At 36.2% G+C, this 19,203-nt stretch overlaps 1 long non-coding RNA gene across 1 annotated transcript; it reads right to left on the minus strand.

The window, feature by feature from the left end:
• Positions 1-3,413: 3,413 nt before the first annotated feature.
• LOC121896069 lies at positions 3,414-6,744 on the minus strand. The gene is made up of 3 exons (XR_006095911.1): positions 5,923-6,744; positions 5,466-5,590; positions 3,414-4,883 (listed from the first exon to the last, which is right to left on the minus strand). It is a non-coding gene; the product is annotated as an uncharacterized LOC121896069 (long non-coding RNA).
• Between the last annotated feature and the right edge of the window lie 12,459 nt (positions 6,745-19,203).

Raw genomic sequence — 19,203 nt, forward strand, 5'->3', positions numbered from 1 at the left:
AAATGAAAATGAACAGGTCATTTTCTGATTATTCATTCTGAGTTTGTATAAAACAGTATGTGGCGCTGACTGAAAGAGTGTTAGTGTTTATGTTAGCGGGTTGTCTGTGAATACATTAGCACCCTAGCTGAGGGAGTATGAGACACACACACACACACACACACACACACACACTGAATCGCAGCAGTATTTCTAAATCACAATTAACCGGGTTCTTTTTTAACGAACGAGGAGCAGAATCAGGGAGTGGAAGAAATTAAAGAGAGGAAAGAGTGCAACAGTTTAAATTGATTGTTAGTGGTAAAAGGTATTAATCTCTAACACACACACACACACACACACACACACACACACACACACACACACACACACACGTAGAGAATATTCTCCACAGGTGAAGGAAGAAGATTGACGGTTTTGTGGTCAGAAATCAACCGCAGGCTGTTAACAGGTGTGTGTGTGTGTGTGTCTTTGTGTAAAGGCTCAGCCCCTTCCTCCTCGCCAGGAGCTGCTGCTGTGTGCTGAGTGGGGGTGGGAATGTGTGTGTGTGTGTGTGTGTGTGTGTGTGTGTGTGTGTGTGTGTGTGTGTGTTGAGGAGGCATGTGGCGTTGGGTACTGGAGGAGGAGGGGGCTAACGATATCCCTGGGTGCATTTGTGTGCGTACTTGTGTGTGTGTGTGTGTGTGTGTGTGTGTGTGTGTGTGTGTGTGTGTGTGTGTGTGTGTATCCTTGGGACAGGCCCACCGCGGCTGGATCACCACACAATGGGATGGGTATGGTTGCCAAGGTAACCCCATCAGCCCAAGCAACCGTGGCAACTGGTAGCTAAGTAACAGGAGCCCAGCAACAAAATGAAGAGGGGGATTAGATAGGTACCTCTGAAGGGGTGAAATTATGGGCTGCTGTGTGTGTGTGTGTGTGTGTGTGTGTGTGTGTGTGTGTGTGTGTGTGTGTGTGTGTGTGTGTGTGTGTGTGTGTGTTTGGGGGGGAAGGGATGTGTGTTCGGCTCAGGTTACATTAAAACTCAGAATTTTTCTCTTAAAACCAGTTTACAACACAACTGGGAAACTGTTTGAACTACAATATGGCCCCATTATAAAACGCTCTTGTTTCTAAATATTACTCTAATTTTGAAGGTAATTAAGCCGCATGAAGCCACATTTTTTCATTTATGTTTGTTATAAAGTCTTTGTTATGCTTTCACTGAGTAACAGGCATGTAACAATACATCCAGTACATGATACAGTTCAACACACTCAGACAATAAACATTGTGTTTGCTACAGTAAATTCCTTATTTATTCCTATTTAGGCATAAAATGTGCCAAAATTCTCTTGCAGCCCTTTTGTTCTGTGATGCATTCATGTACATTTGCTAAAAAACTATTCAGCTCTGTAACCACTGACTCTAAATATCATCTCATGAATGCAAATAATCTTGCTTTTAATTTGACAAGCTTACATTATTCATTTCTACTTGACGTTGTGGGTGTATGTGATGTGTTATTGTGTGTAGTTTATATTATGTGTCCTGTGTGCTTTTTTTTTTGCTTTTTACTGTTTGTTATTGAGCTGTTTTATGTTTTAATTGTAAGGGACTGCAGATGAAAATTAGCAATAAGCTAACTCTGGTACAGTACAAATGGTAACATTTATGTTTAACACTGTACATGATCCCAATAAATACATAAATAAATATAATAAATATATCCACATGTATTCACATATATACTAGAGATCCATACTTCTATGTATGTGATTTCTTCTAGTTTTATGTTTTTATGTGTGTGTTTGTTTTTCTTTCTGTCTCAGGTAAAATGGTAGATCGTTGAAGGACCTGGACATGTGGAAGGAGAGCAAATAAAATGTTTTAAAAATAAAATTCTCAGGTTTTATATAGAACTTTATAGAGATTGTTATAGTTCCCTGTGTGCACACAGTCTAGTCTCTTATATGAAACATTATTATTAACATTGTTTAACACACACATAAATAAAGTTTTCAATAAAACTTAAGTGCAGAATTTTAAAAAATAGTAAGTAAGCTTTTATTTATATAGCACACAGTTACAAACACATACACATGCAAAATTGAAACAGAGTAATAAAATAGACAAACATGACACAGAGAGAAATCAACTGAAATGAATTAAAACAGGACATGAGAACAAGAAGGGAGGTCTATAGAAAGGCTTGACGATGTAAACAGGTTTTAAGGTGTCGTTTAAAACAGACAAATGAATATCTTTAAGACAATAAAAGACTCCGCAAAGTAAATGTTTTGAAGTACAAAAAGTAGACAGTAGAAGTGACTCTTCTGCTTCATAAAATATCTGAATACACTGACTTATTTTCCTTTATATTATCATAGCACATACTAAGAAAGAGCTCCGATCCCTCCCACTACAACACACAGCAATACCATTCAAAAACCAAGCAGGACCCAACGGCTGGTTCATTAACAGGAAGCTTTAATATGTTCAGTAAACAGACGTAGAAACATCCAAACCATTAAATCAGAGGCTGCTGAAGGCAAGAAGCAGGTAAAACAGACACACAGATGCCAGAAAACTACAAACTAAAATTGCAGCAGCTTTAACAGGCGAGAATAGAAAGTAACTGACTGCAGCATCATAGCAAAACAGACAACCTGGAAATCTGATTGTGAAACGTGATCTGATGAGGAAATGAGAAACTGGGTTCACTGAGTTCACTGGAGCACTTCTCTAGAGAAGTGAGAGGTCGACTAGAGGTCAGAGGTCTGAGATTAGTGGGTTAACTGGTTATCTTTGGACTTTTTCTTGTGCTGTATCATGCAGCTGGTTAACTTTTAACTGGGGTTAATCACCATGGTAACTTGTGCTGCAGCAGGTTAATTTGAAAGGATTAGATTAAAACATGTCAAAAGTCCACCTGGTGACCAATCAGTCATTTCCCAGACAGGATCCTGACACGGACAGAAGTCCCAAGTTTACTATAAAGATGATGCGTAAAAGTAAAAAAGTGAAGTTTTTATTATATCAATAAAATTACTTTTCAGTTATTTCCAATGTCACTAATAGTAAGTGTCCTCTCTGGGTTTAAAACTTCTTCTAACAGACATATTAATTCATATTAATTCATCTGTCAATATTAAACATATTGACAGATGAATGAAAGGTGATTAGAGTTATAACCAACAGGATTCCTGATGGATGCTTTTACACTTTTATTTCATTATTGCAGTTCAGGATAACATGAAGGGACTCAACAGGATCATTGTAAATAAAATAACTGTAAAAGTTTAGTAAATTTCCGTCACTGACACTGGTTTTAACAGTTTTCATTCATGATAGTTTGTTTATTGTGTGACTAAAAAAGCAACAAATACGTCATCAATAGATAATCTATTTATTTATTTATATTTTTTTATTTGATAGGGACGATGCAATTTAACATAGTTCCGATACAGAGCATGAAACTGATGTACTGCACAGAGAGTTTATAGCTATTGCTAATTTTCAACTCTTCCATACTCACTACACTTATGAACACTCTTTGTAGTAAGCTTTAGTCTTATGTTCAGATCTTTGTATACTCAGGTTGGACGGGCTGCCTCGTCTTAACGATTGGTATATTCTTATTTATGAGGCTGTTCTTGGACTGCTTCCTTCCTACTGATGGATCAACATCCTACAAAAAAATATGGGAAGTTATTGTCTTTGCTCCCAGGATTTATTCCTACTAACTGTCCCTAAATTCGTACTGAACTGGGAAAAAGAGCGTTTACATACTAACTGCTCCCTCAGCTTTGAATCAGTTGCAAAATGACCTGAATCTTGGGGAGCTGCTCTCATTGGACGCATTTAATGTGATTCTAAATGATGTTTTGAATGTCGATTAATGTTTTTTGATATTTTGAAATTCTGTAATTTGTTCTTTGTTCTCATTTTAAATTATGTTTGTTTTATATCTTGTTTGTGCCAAAAAGAGTCTTTTACTTCTGGTTAAAGGTTAAATAAAATAATGTTTCTAGAGCCTCTTCTTCAGTTCTAGTTGTGTGATTATATTGTGTATATTTCACCATGCTGAACAGGTTTTTGTTGATGCAATATTAAAAGTTCCCTGCAGGTATGTATCTCCGTTCTCTATCAAGAATCACCAGCGTTAGGCTCAGTGAAGCCAGGTGACCCAAATAGAGACGGACTAAGTTGTTGCTTTGTGATGAAGGCGCCAGGTGATGTATTATAGGATCTGAAACACTACAGATAGAGTCACATTCACTCTGCCTGCATTTGGTTAACAACGGATATTAATTTGATCGTTTCTACATGTCACTAATGCACACAGCAGATGTTGAACTCTCTTTCTTTGTGCATTTATCCACAAATAATTTAGGTAGCCCTTCCTCCAGGGCTGTGGCTGCCTAGATAACAACTTCTCTGTCTGGGCTGGTCAACAGCTGGGTGGCCCCCCGGTCCCTCCAAACACACACACAGTCGGGTACATGGTGTATATGTTCACAGTGAAGCATATGGAGTCTGTTTTGTGTGTGTGTGTTGTGTAGCAGAGTGTCCTGAGAGTATTATTTTGTGCAGGAGGCAGTTTTTTCTCACAGTTTGAAAGCAGGAAGACATAAATTACCGTCAACTCAACAGAAAAAAACACTTTGTTATTAAAACCACATGATGAGGAACTGTATGAGTCGAGACAAGGCCGTGCTTATCAACAAGATACACACACACACACACACACACACAAACACACACACTTGTCATTTCCTTCCCTTGACTCTGGTGTCATTCAGGTGTAGTTCATCTCCTCTACAGCAGAGGGTGGTCTCACTCAGGTGCTTCCATACATCCTCAACCTGCTTTATACTCACCGAGCATTTTATTAGGAACACCTGTGCAATCCAATACAACATCTCTGCCATAAACTATACTTTTACAAAGTTTATACATTCATTTATACATCAGAAAGGTGGAACAGTGCATTATATTGAAGCGTGAGTGTGAAAGTGTTGCAAGTGTTCCTAATATTTTGCCCCCCCCTCATGTATGTTAATGGAGCGGATAAAATATTATTATATCATTTAATGCACTCCAGTACACCACCACCCCCCACTACAACCTCAATAATAAACATAAAGTGGTATTATCACCTTTCTGACAGCGCCAACACAAACTGAAAATGTATACGCTTCATAAAAGTAGAATTTATGGCAGAGATGTTGTGTTAGATTGCATTAGATTGCAGATCTATTACTGTCATACAAAATCAAGCTATGATTTAATGTACTATAAATTAAGGGTGGATCAGGTAATTTATGTTTGCACAAGTACCAATAACTGTAGAACACGTTGCATAAGTCTCACTAATACAGAAACCATAAACTCTACACTCCATCCCTCCCTTCTTAGATAAGAGAAATTGCTTCATGCATGTTCTGTGATAACATACTTGAACATATAAATCATCTACATACCATAAATTTCCTAAATCTTGGCAAGGCAGGACCTTCATGGCTCAAACCTCCTTTTCAGTTGGTAAAACAGAATCCATTCTGTTTTTTTGGTCTTTGTAGAAGTCAAATAGGAACGATGCCATCACCTTTAAAAGATAATGCCATAATAGGTTAACCTGGCAGTGTAACAGGAATGTCCCAATGTGTCAAGGTCAAAATCAACTTTTCTTTTCTTTTTTTTTTTTTTTTTTGCTGTCAAGCTCTTTCAAGATTCAACATTCAAAAGACTTAATTGCCATTGGCACAGAGTACTTGCACATTGGAATTCTTGTGCAGTTCACTCGGTCAGGTTAAAAAAAAAGAAACAAATTTACAATAAATTACATTTAGATCAAATTAAAATGAAAAAGAGTAGCCGGGTCTGAGAGATATTACATTATATACAACAGTTATTTACAGCACTCCAATAAATACTTACAGCACTTTTAAGTACTGGTGCAGCAGCTGGAAGATGATATTACACACAAAAAAACATATTGCACCGGCAAGGTCTGGATTTTGTACCACAGTGTAGCAGCATGTTATACTATGGTATAAATGAGGGTTTAGCAAAGTGCTTGAGAGTCAATAGATTAAATTAATCCCCACAATGATACAAAAATCTGCAGAATATAGTCTAACAACCTTTTCAACAGCAGTTAGATAGCAGCTAAAATTAGCCTTTAGGTAATGGTATGCTAACATTTATGGGCTACATATAGTATATAGCAAATGTATTAAGCTAAAGCTAGCTTAGCTAACATTACCTGCTTTTTATTCCATTTTCTAGGTGTTTGGTTTACTGAAAGTTTGAAGCTAACTTACTTCCATCATAATATCAGGATGAACCAAATTGTCTTATACTGATATTGATAAAAATTTGCTTACTAACTGCACTCATGGATATATAAAGAGAACTTTACTTTACAACTTTAGCTAACCTAAAGTTAGCCTTTAGGTAATGGTATGCTAACATTTATGAGTTACATATAGCATATAGCGAATGTATTAAGCTTAAGCTAGCTTAGCTAACATAACCTAGCTATCTCGCCGTATTTAACTTTTAGACTTTAAGACTTTAACTAACTTTACTTTACAACTTACAACTTTACGTCTTAACTTTACTTTTACTTCTCTTTATACATCCATGACTGCACTGCAATACCTTCCGTTACATGCGTGATGCAGCTACTGTGCAGTTGTGTTGTAGAACAAACTGAGGCTAATCAGTTACACCATTAGTTGGTCTCTACCACTTTATGATAAGGCACCTTTTATAAAGGGTTTATAAGCATTAATTAATGACTTCATTAGTGGTTAATGAATAATTTACTTATGCTATATAAATCATTTATAAACTATTAATAAGCATAATGTTTGGGTTGCCAGGTTGTGAGAAATACCTCCTTTCTATTTCATTTGTTTTATCTAATTCTTAAGGAAGACATCTGATGTTCTGTTAAACCACTCGCTTTCTGAATCCAGACGAAAATCCATTTATTAACAATTTATTAACATTCATAACTGCAGGCTTTAATCATTTTCATCAATGACTTTTTTTTTTTTTTTTTTTTTAAATCTTTGTTTATTAGGTTTTCAGGGCATTAAATTCAAATTTTAAAAGGGTTACAGGCAACATTGTTTTATATAAATGTAGAAAATTGTAAAGCATCTATACAAAACCTGAAAAACTTTTTTCTCTTTCTCAACCCCCCCAACCTCCCCACCCCGATAATCTCTTTCTAATTTCCACTTTTATAAACATGAAGAGATAAAAATCAAATAGGTTCTGATACAAAAAAATCCCCTTTGACGACATGACCAGAAAAAAGCAGACATCCTAATCAGTGTTTAAACAAATCACATAAAGACAAAAAAAGGAAATGGAGAGAGATATAAAAAAAAATAAAAACCCCAACAGACAAAGCTCAAACAAACTCTGACACAACCGTTACCAAAACCAAAACCCTGTCACCACACAAAAAGCTCCAGAGGATCAAAGGGTTGCATATCTCTGACATACTGTAAAAATGATCTAAAAAAACCTTTATGAATGTATTAGAAATACTTTGTTGCCTAATTATATCCAACTTAAGAAAGTAGAGGACATGACTTAGCCTATTAAATATAACTACAGACCTAATGACTTCATAGAAAATGTGAACTGTTTAACCTTTTGTTAATGATTGATTATCATTTACGATGATGATTTATGATGGTCTACTTGGTTGTTTGTTCAGGGACAGACACAAAGCCTATCCAGTATGAATGTTGTTGTAGTAATAACTAAACTGGTGCTATTATAGATGGTTTATTTTATCCTGCTGAAAACATTCAATGTGCTGTTTTGTCTTTTTGTCTTCCGGCTTCACTCAAAAGAAAGTTAAGAATAAGTTCTTGGGTTTTGTAAATAGTAAATAATAGTCACGATAAGTCATCAGTCCTGCAGTTATGAATTATTATAAGTTATTAATAAAGAGCTAAATGTTTACACTTTCTGATAAGTCATCAGGTCTGTAGTTATAATTAATAAGTCATTAATGAAAATCATGTCTTCCCAAAGAATTAAGCAAATGATGTGGTGGTATAGAAAGGAGGGATTTTTCACAACCTGGCAACCCAAAAATTATGATTAAACTTATCAAAATGGTTTATAAATAATTTAGAAAGCACTAGTAAATGATGTATTAACCACTAATTAAGCCATTATTTAATGCTTATAAACCCATTATACTAGTTGGTCCAATCAGGTTCTTTGTGGGGACGTTATATGTATATCTAGTACAGTATTATCACATTTTACCGTTAATTAGTTTGTAGATTTTTTTGTTTTGACAGGACATATTTAGTGTGTCTGAAATGTATTTATTTCAAGTTTTTCTGGTTGCTTAAGTCAGTAAATTAGCTGCACCGTTAAGGTTTTACTTTTCATTCATAGACTTTAATGTTATATGTTGGGTTTAGATAAAAATCCTCATTTCAGTCAACAAAGGAAAAACATTCAGCCAAAATCCATTTACACAGACATTTGAAATAAAAGCCAACACACTCAGGCGTGTCCTGAGGAGACATCAGCCGTATTTCATCTAACCATAACATCTAGGTATACTGGTAAAACTGGTAGAATTCAAACTCTTATCATGCCTTTAATATATCTGCCATTATTTGAAAACTCCTGAAGTCATGAAACTGTGCATATATTCTCCATCAGCCTGTATTCACTGTTAATTAAGCAGCACCGACATTTGGCTTCAAAACAGATGGTGTCACTGGTCATTGGTGACATCATGGTAAAACTGGTAAAAAAATCTCTTGATCTCCAATTTAATAGATTAAAAAAACGTGTTGTGCGTTCCCTCTCAGCTTTTCAGTGAACCGTCTCCAGAAGTTCTTTTTCATGATGCTGATGAAGATTAAAGTCTTGTTCCGCTGGTTTCTAGCTGTGGGAAAGAGACGCTCCAATACAAAAAAAACACGACAGGTAACCAGTATAACATCCCACAGCCCGCATATTCATAACAAACACTCTTACACAACTGGATTTTCAAAAATCCAGTTGTGTAAGAGTGTATAAACTATTTATAAACTGGAAATTCTGAATACTATAGTTCTGAGGAGGACAAAAGTCACCTGAAAAGTTAGAAAACTTGGTGATTTATTGGTCAAGACACATCTACATAAATGCTTTATTCTTTATTTGAACAACACTTTTTACAGATCTATATAATATACAGTCTATACATATCCACATACACATATCTACATGTATTGACATATAACCATACTTAAATACACATACAACAACATACTCATATACAAAGTATAGATAATACTATGAGATAATTGACCATGATTCTCAACTTATACATGAGCAGAAATCCAGACTACACATGTGGAGACGTCAATAAATCCCCCTTCTTCCCTTCCTGCCCAACAACTAGTCAGTAATAACTATGTTCACAGTAATCTACTGTTTACAAAATATGAAATTTAATGATTTACTATACTATAAAATAATGGAAATAATGTTCAGAGCTAAAACAAAGTCACTCCCAGACTGTGTGGAAAGGTTTGTATCACAGGAGTGCAAATATGATTTGAGAGATGTTTGTAAGTTTACTGTACAAAAAGCTTGTTGAGGTTAAATTATGGAATAATGCTAATATAAATGTAAATGTAACTCACTTTTGGTTTTCAAAAGAATGGTTTATATAGCTATTTTTGAGTGTTATAAGTGTGAATGGTTTTTTTAAAATTATTTATTTATTTATTTTTATTTCTGGACGGTAGCTTAAATAGATAAAGTAGGATAGGCATATATAAGCACTACTACTACTTAATATATAGACTGTTGACTGTTTATATTGTCTAGACTGTTGATACTTATTCTATTGTGTGTGATGACTGAATAAAATACTACTACTACTACTGTAATATGATGTTGCCAGCAATCATCACTATAACAGATACAATGTACTGAACATCCTATTGTGCATATATGCCAGTTACATACTAATATACCTACATATCTACATGTATCTATTTCAGTGTGATGCAGGTCCTAAAGAGGGTTAGGGTTAGGTCCTAAAGGCACATTTCATAGTCGGCCTAACCCTAACCCTAACCCTAACCATAACCCTAACCATAATCCTAACCCTAACCATAACCTTAACCATAACCCTAACCCAAGCCCTAACCCTAACCATAACCCTAACCATAATCCTAACCCTAACCATAACCCTAACCATAACCCTAACCCTAACCATAACCCTAACCATAACCCTAACCATAACCCTAACCCTAATCATAACCCTAACCATAACCCTAACCATAACCCTAACCCTGATCATAACCCTAACCATAACCCTAACCATAACCCTAACCCAAGCCCTAACCCTAATCATAACCCAAGCCCTAACCCTAACCATAACCCTAACCATAACCCTAATACTAACCATAACCCTAACCATAACCCTAACAGTTATAAGTTAATTATAGTCCAGCTTTAACCCAGACTAACTGGGAATTCATAGAGAAAGGATACTCAAAGTAATGTTCATTTAAATATTTACTTTAGAACCGTTTTAAAATGTTATGATAGAGGTATGAATATTAAGCATTGTGCTATATATTGTAGTAAAGTTACTGCTGTACCTGTACCAGGGCTGATTTCAGCAGCTGCCCGGGCCACCGCCCGCATCTAGGTGCTTTGACTGAGGACTTAAAATGACAATTTGCCTCCTTGTTTTTGATCTGCACATAGATATGTTTATACTCTAAGACTACTTATCAGAATCAGGGTTAAGTAGGCAACCAATCCGGTTAGGTGATACCCACAATCTTCATCTTCACATAGATAATGTCAGTAGAAAGTCTGAAACCTGCAGGAGCTGCAGCCAAGCTGTCTCAATAAACTCTCTGATCTCACTGACCCTTTTCTTGCAATAAACTCTTTTCAGGTGTTTCCAGTGACTGGTGGTGTGGAGAATCAGGAAGTGGCAGCTGACTTGATGACTGGAGGCCGTGCCTCGGCAGTGGGGGCAGGAGAAAAAGAGTTATATTCCACACTGTTTCACAAAGTTGCATGTGCATAGATTAAAAAAACAATTTGTGTGTTTTTATGCTGTTTTTCCCGTATGTGACGTCTCCTAATACAACTGTTCACTACTGCTTTACTACTCCAGCTTGTAAAACATGCCCAGACGCAGTCCTCTATTTACGGTGAGGAAAAAATTTAGACCCTTGACCCCAGTCTCTCATGACCTCTGATGAACTTAACCTACATCGCTCTCTTCCTCTGGGTCTCTGGGTTTTATCTTTCAGCACCTGGACTGAACACACACACACACAGATAGACATGCTAACATTATCATTTTAAGGTCACTCACCACTGCCTTTCTCTCTCAGGTGCACTAATAATAGGTTTTAGTCGTTGTGTTGATCATGGAAAACACGTTAGGAACAAACACACACAGATAATGTTCGACGGTTCAGGCTTAAAACAAAGAGGGATCATGTTTTTAGTGTTTTAGCTCCGACGCTAACCCCATGGAAGAGGATTAGGGCCACATGTGAAAAATTTAAGTGAGTTTATCTGACTTTAAACTCGAGATCAGCTGAGTCGCTGTCTCAGTTTAAAAAGCTTTTAAAAACTCACCTGCACAAACTGGCATCTGTACATTTTAAAAATATCTATTCAAATGTTTTAATGTTGTTCTTTTTTATTTTGTTTTATCTCTCTATATTTGATCACTTCTTGAAATCCTTTTTTTAATTGCATTTTCTGTGTAGGATGTTTTCTTAATTTTTTTTTGTTCTATTTCTCTACGTTCACTATCTTCACACCTGTATTGTATGTTATTGTATTTCGTGCAGCACCGTGTAACTCGCTATAGAAGTAAAGATTATTATTATGATTGTAGTGTACATTCACAATGAATAGGAATGTGCATCCTGTGCGTGCTCAGCTTCGGGGCGCTATCAATACAGATTTATTTTTAAGATTAGAAAACTGTCAAATGTTGACTTATGTCAGACGTGAATACGAGCACACACACACACACACACACACACACACACACACACGCTCACACACCAAAACACACTGGTATTGTGGGACAGCTGTGAGCTATTAGAGTTAGTTCCCATAAACTTCCTCTTCCCACTGTAGGTCCAACGGTAGAACACACCCATATACATGCACAAACACACACACACACACACACATCTCAATCTCTTATTCTAAACAGACTTATTCCTTATAAAACTGTGGTGATTCCCCACCGGGAAAACACACAGACAGTGTACAGTTGGAGGTGAAAGATTAGCTTCTCATTTTATTAAAATTATCACCTGTGACATTCAACATAGTTTTAGATTACTTAGACTACACCTTAGATGTAAATGGACTAAGACTTCTACAGATTTACACTTGACAGAAATGGTTCCGTGAAACGCTAGGAAAGATAATTGGCAAAGAATCACATATATAGTTGATATGTTGAACATGTTAGCAAACAGTTGCTCATTTCCACATCCAGCAGTTACGGAGCAACATTATCATTCATTTGGAGTTGTGTTTCTGTCCACCTGGTGAATGTAAGTCCAATATTCACTCTCTAATAGGTCTGTTTTTGCTCTCTACCAACTCCTGAGGGAAATATCTGACTCTTTAGCCGCTAAATGCTGCTAAAAAAACAACGCTATGAGAGCGTTGAGAGTGAACAAAAACAGTAAAGTTGCAGCCAGACAGATAAACAATGAGCTGAAACTCGCTACAAAGCTCCGTAAAGCTGAGAAGAGCTGCAAAGTCACTGATAATTCTCTGTAAGTTCATCACTACGAGCCACAACCAACATATTACACACTGACATTTAACTGATATTAAAAAATATGGATTATAGCCACTTTAAAGAATATGGCTAGTGTTATTTTTTCCTTTCATTTACAAAAAAAATCCCATTAAGAGACTAAAACCAACAATAAATTTATTCTAAAACAAATATTGTCTGTTTAATGTGTTGTAGAACTCAATTTTTGTATAAAAACTATTAAAAACATATGAAAGAACCATAATGTCACATTAGGTAACACATTGCTTCAGTAATTTATGCTTCCATCTCATCCGACTGACAAAGCAGTTTAGCCATGGAAGCACGTGTTTGGGTATGACGTCTGCTGGCATGGAGAATGTCAGACATCAAAATATGCAGACACAACGGTTTCCTGGTTTAATCACTAACCATGAAACCAGTCTGGCTCTGTGTCTGTCTGTCTAGCCAACAGAAGAAAAAACACACACACAACTCATGTCGTGTAACGCTGTCATTTTTCAATCCCTAAGATAACCTCGTATTTTTCTAAGAAACGTAAATTGTGCGTGCCGTTTCTCAACAATGTTCTGCTTCACTCTGTCTGACCCGTATAAACCTGTCTTTTGTCTGCTGCTGGGACCACTGACGCGAAATGTTCTGTTCCCAGTTGCTCAAGGGTACATTAAAATTAAACAGTTCAGCTTTATTGACCCTGCATGTGGCAATTCAATGCACAATTTCACTTAAAATGAATATAAACAAATTCATACGTCAGGCATAAAACAAACAGTAGATTAGCAGTGGTCCATTTCTATATTTGTGCAGATGTTAGCAGATAGATGTGTGTGGCTGAAACTCAGTTTTCACTTGTCAGAACAAAGAGTCCTGCAACAGCTGGTTTGGCCCCCACAGAGCCCTGATCTCAACATCATGGAATCAGTCTGGGATTAAATGAAGAGACAGAAGCAGCTGAGATGTCGAAATCCACAGAGGAAGAACTGTGGCAACTTCTCCGAGATGCAGGAACAACCGACCTGCCGAGTACCTGAAACACTGAGGAGAACTGCTGCTGTTTTAAAGACAAAGCTGCTCACAGCAGATATCGATTAACTTAAAGTTTCTGTTGTTTACTTGACTTTGTATCAAGTTAACTGATAAATAAAAACGATTCATTGCTTTTAGTGCCTAACCCTTTTGCACAGTACTGTATGTGTTATCAATCCATCTATAATTTGGTCACCTCCATACTTTCATTTTTTCTATTTTGGTCAATTCTTCACGCACATCTATTACATGTCTGCTTTCTGTTGCTCTTCCTTGGGTTTCCACCATTTTTCCTCCATTAAAGTTCTTTTTCCTTATCTGAACTGAGGGTCTAAGGACAGACTGTAAAGCCCCTTGAGGCAACTTCGTAATTTGTGATGTTGGGCCCCAAGAAAGGCAGCTAAGAGACTTAGGAGACTCCTATATGTGATAGGTCTGTACAAAACCATCCCGAAGTCCAGATGACGTTTTACTGATGTTTTATTGAAAAAATAAACAAAAATGAAAGAGTCTGACAAGCAGCTGTTGCACAAAAAATATACAAAAAAATGCAATCTGACTGTGAAAATCAAGTGATGAACAGACGATGGTAATGATGGTAATGATGGTGACGGTCAACAGAAAATATCAGAGCTCTACCAACTCCCTTTGTCCAAAAACTCCCGCCACCACCTCAGTGAACAGGTTAAATAATAGGAAACCACACCCATGTGTCAAGCAACGTAACTGATGCAATACGTGATGCCAACATAAATATATAAACAGAAATAACAACATATTTTGGCTCCTACAGGCCTATATAAATAAAATTGACTTGACTTAATTTCCCAGCCAGTCTGATATTTGAACCGGCTGTGGTGAACCATTACCCCCAAGAATATTTATTCAATCATTACATTTAGCTCAGTATTGACATCAATTTCATTCATAATTCAATAAACCACATCACCAGCAATCCAACCACAGACCCCAGACAAAAAACTACAACTGGACTCGCTGTTAAAAGGATGTTTTATATTCCTTTGACTTCTGTGATATTTGCTGAAAAATGACAAACATCTGGACAAAAGTCAGAGAACAAATACAGATCAATAACACAGCAAGTACAAGCTTTGACCCCTTTTTTTCAATCACATATACACTGACAGACTTCAAAGTTATCTGGATTATTTGAGGGGATTTTTTTTTTCATCAATAAACAGAAATTGAATCCCGAACAAACAATTGAGAGAAGCACAAGAGATCTCGTGTTTATGGGAACACGTAGCGACATGCCTAAGAGGAAGGAGGAAAAGTGAAAAGATGAGACGAAGGAGGAGAAAGTGAAAGAAATCTGAGGATAAATATGAGAGTTAGACAACAGAGGGGAATCCCTGAGAGATGGGGGGACTCTGAGGAAACCAAGAGTTTAGTTACTTTCTGTAGATTGTTCATGACTAGTGAGAGAAAAGTGAAATATGAGAAAGACTTATCTGAGACGGAGGATGTTTGCACAGAAGAATGGTTTCAGTTTCACCATCGAGAAGACAGTACAGGTTTGTATATATGAGTAATATATTATTGAAGCCCAGGTCAGAGCTGAGAGTGATAAACAAAGACTGTACACACAAAAAATATTATATTCTGCTTCAAATTCACATTCTGACACCAGAAAAGATAAAGAGTGACTGAGGATGGAATAAAATCCAAATTAGAAATGTGTAATAAGCCAGTAATGTACCTTTCTTTCTAAATACGATAAAATACTGATGCTTTCTGGAGCAAAAACCAAGATCAGACATTAACAGCAGGTTACTGTAAAATTTGAAAGTAAAATACAGTATTTTCATTTTCGCTGAAGCAGTAATGGAAGAACGCCGTCAACATCATATAATCACCGTTCAGGCTCCTTTGTAGATTCAAATCAAAAGGTCAATAACTTCTTACTCAGAAAATAGAGTTACATTTGTGCATCTGGTTACCCAATTAGTGATTATGTTTAATTTTTGCTAACATTAAACTGGTATAACTAGCAAACACCTGGCAGGCACAAGAGAGAGTTTTCAGTTAATGTTTTTCAGCAGTTGGAAGTTTTAATTACTGATATTTCAACATTATTTTCACTGCTGCTTGCAAGTCTAGTTTAAAAATGATAGTTTCTCTTGAACTACACATCAGGCCTGGTCCCACTTGCATTTCATAATCAATAATAGCATTCTATCTAAATCACACAGCAGCTGAAGTTGATTCAAACATGAAGCCAAGTTGGTTAAGATATATTTGCTGCTGAGCCCCAGAAGACAGAGCAGTTATATTAGTTATCTCAACCAAAGTGTGTTTCTAAGCTGTAGCTGCAGGTTGTCGCCAAACTACTAAAACCTGGGACATAACAGGTGATTTCCCGGCAACACTGTTTAATCATTCAGGTGTTCTCAGGAATTTCATTGTGATTAACCCTGAGAGGAGAACAAAGGGCTGCCGGTGAAAGTAAAGCACGGCGAATCCTCGTCATCGCTCTTCTGAAGAAGTCACTTCATAAAGGGAAGTTATGTGTCCTTGTCTAAAATGTTTCTCACTGTCATTCAGTTGTTTCTTTCTCACTCAGTGAACTCAGTGAACCTTCTGACAGTTATAACAGAGGACATTTGAAGGCATTATGAGCATTGTATCCTGCAATCTGTTTATTTGTGCTTTTATATTTTTAACAGTAGTTTGCAAGTAATGGTCTCAAGTAGTTAGACTCAAATTAGGATGTTATAATTAACCCCCTGTGAAAGGGCTTTAATCTTAAGAATGATTTTTTCCAACACATACTTGAATATACTTTGCATATTTGAAAGCTTTTGAATAAATGTTACGTTCCACAAAGCTGTCATTTCTTCTTCTTGTCTCGTCCTCTTTTTTGCAAGGTGTTAAGGGTTTAAATGTAAAACTGATCTGATCTCATTACTGGACCATTAAGATTTAAGACACATTGTTATTTACAATATATGTCTGCAATTTATAGTTGTTTTTATTCATATGAGTAAAAACAAAACTTTTCAGTTTTTTACTGTAACATTTACAGTAAGAAAGTGTTAATGTAGATTACAACTGCAACACTGTAAAATACTGTGTATTACTACTGTAAACTTCACATTCAACAGCAGAATACTGTAATAATTTTTACAGTGACTAAATTATAGTGGTGACACTTTAAACAGCTTTACAGCTGCCAGTAGTTCACTGTAATTTTACAGAGAAATGTGTTACAGTGTAGAGATGAACAAAAACAGAAAGTAAAAGGGGGACAAGTTTTAGTGCATCTGAGTCTGGAGATTTTATATTTTTAACAGTAGTTTGCAAGTAAGAGTCTTGAGTAGTTAAACTCAAATTAGGACGTTATAATTAACAGATTTACACTGACCCCCTGTGACAGGGCTTTAATCTTAAGAATGATTTTTTCCAACACATACTTGAATATATTTTGCATATTTGAAAGCTTTTGAATAAATGTTACGTTCCACAAAGCTGTCATTTCTTCTTCTTGTCTCGTCCTCTTTTGTGCCAGATGTTAGGGGTTTCAATGTAAAACTGATCTAATCTCATTACTGGACCATTAAGATTGAAGACACATTGTTATTTACAATATATGTCTGCAATTTATAGTTTTTTTGTAATTTTGTAGTTTTTATTAATATGAGTAAAAACAAAACTTTTCAGTTGTTTACTGTAACATTTACAGTAAGAAAGTGTTAATGTAGATTACAACTGCAACACTGTAAAATACTGTATATTACTGCAGGCCTGGCTACAATATCAAACTGTAAATTTCACATCAACAGCAGAATACTGAAATAATTAGTGTAAAACTTTACTGTAATAATTACTGTAAAACACTGGCGACCACAGCTGCCAGTAGTTCACTGTAATTTTACAGGGAAATGTGTTACAGTGTAAAGACTAACACAAACAGAAGGTAAAAAGGGGGACAAGTTTTAGTGCATCTGAGTCTGGAGATTAAAAATAAGCAGATGTGCTACAGAGTGATCCCAAACTCTCTGGGCAAACAGTCTTGGCAGAAAGAACTGGCAGAAATTAGACAGAATCCCTTTTAGGAAAATTGATAAGTTTTTGTGCAAATTTGTAGATGAACTGATATAAACAGTTTTGGTACTGAAAAATGTCTCCTTTATCTGCAAAGCTTATTTTAATTGTGTAATTCTGTTGCTTGAAACTTCAATAAAAGTGTAAAACAGCAAATATTACAGGCATCACAACATCTGCTCATAGAAAAACTATATTAAATATGTTGTCGTAGCTTTTGCTGCCTATGTGTGTTTACTTGAAACATCTAAGATCACACAAGAGACTAAACTTTCGATGGTACATGTCAGTGATACATGGGCCTGAGGGGCTCATAACATATGGGAATGTTGTGTTTACCATAACTCTGCAGTTGTAGGGAGGCTCAGGGACATGTTTCAGGAAGACGACATAATGCTGTGTTCGTTTATGGCCGGATGAGGAAATGGGAATTCATGCGTTCAAGCTACAATGGACAAAAAAAACAAAAAAGAAAAAAAAAACACTCACGGACACCTGCAGTAAGTGAATGATTTGCTTAGTTGGTTCCTCTGAACTTTTGCAGAAACTATTTGACCCTAACAGAAAAAGACAACAAAAATTTACTTTGTATTTATCCTATTTAACCTTTATTTAACCCACTGAGGTCAGACAAGAAGAAATATCCAAGTTTTCTTAATATTTCTTAACCTTTTTGGATGTGGGACTGGGCAGCCAGTTTGATTCGACTTCAGGTCCAGAACTGTGGGGCTGAACAGGATACGCCACACATCCTGACATAAAGGTATGTTATATTCCATTTGTAGGGAGTAAAGAATGAGTCCTGATATGCAGTAGATTTATATAACTAACAACATTCTTGCAGGAAAAAGAAGAGAGGAGTGTTTGACACAGTTGTACGAGCATGTTCAGATTGAGAAACAACTGTCACAAAGTCAGTCTAAATGTTGTAAATGGATGTTTGAAATAGCATTTTTTAATGGTGAAACAGCTGTCAGAGTTTAAGTCTGGATACTAAGCACATGCTGGGTATGCTTTACATAATATTGGTTGCAAAGGTCATATACAAGAGGATGTTTCACTACATACTTATACATTTCCTGAGGGGAACTCATGTGTGTCTGAGATTACAGACACTGACAATGTTACGCCACAAGCAAGAGTTGTAAGTGTGATCTCACTCATGATTGTGATAATGACATAATTAAAGGAATACAAATTGGATTGGGGCGATCTGAAGAGAGAGACAGAGACATCACTCATATCATAAAACAAGAGCACCGAATAAAGACCATCCACAGCGGCTTCAGGCTGTTAGA

The sequence above is a fragment of the Thunnus maccoyii genome, chromosome 4, assembly GCF_910596095.1.
Source record: "Thunnus maccoyii chromosome 4, fThuMac1.1, whole genome shotgun sequence".
Classification (NCBI taxonomy): Eukaryota; Metazoa; Chordata; class Actinopteri; order Scombriformes; family Scombridae; genus Thunnus; species Thunnus maccoyii.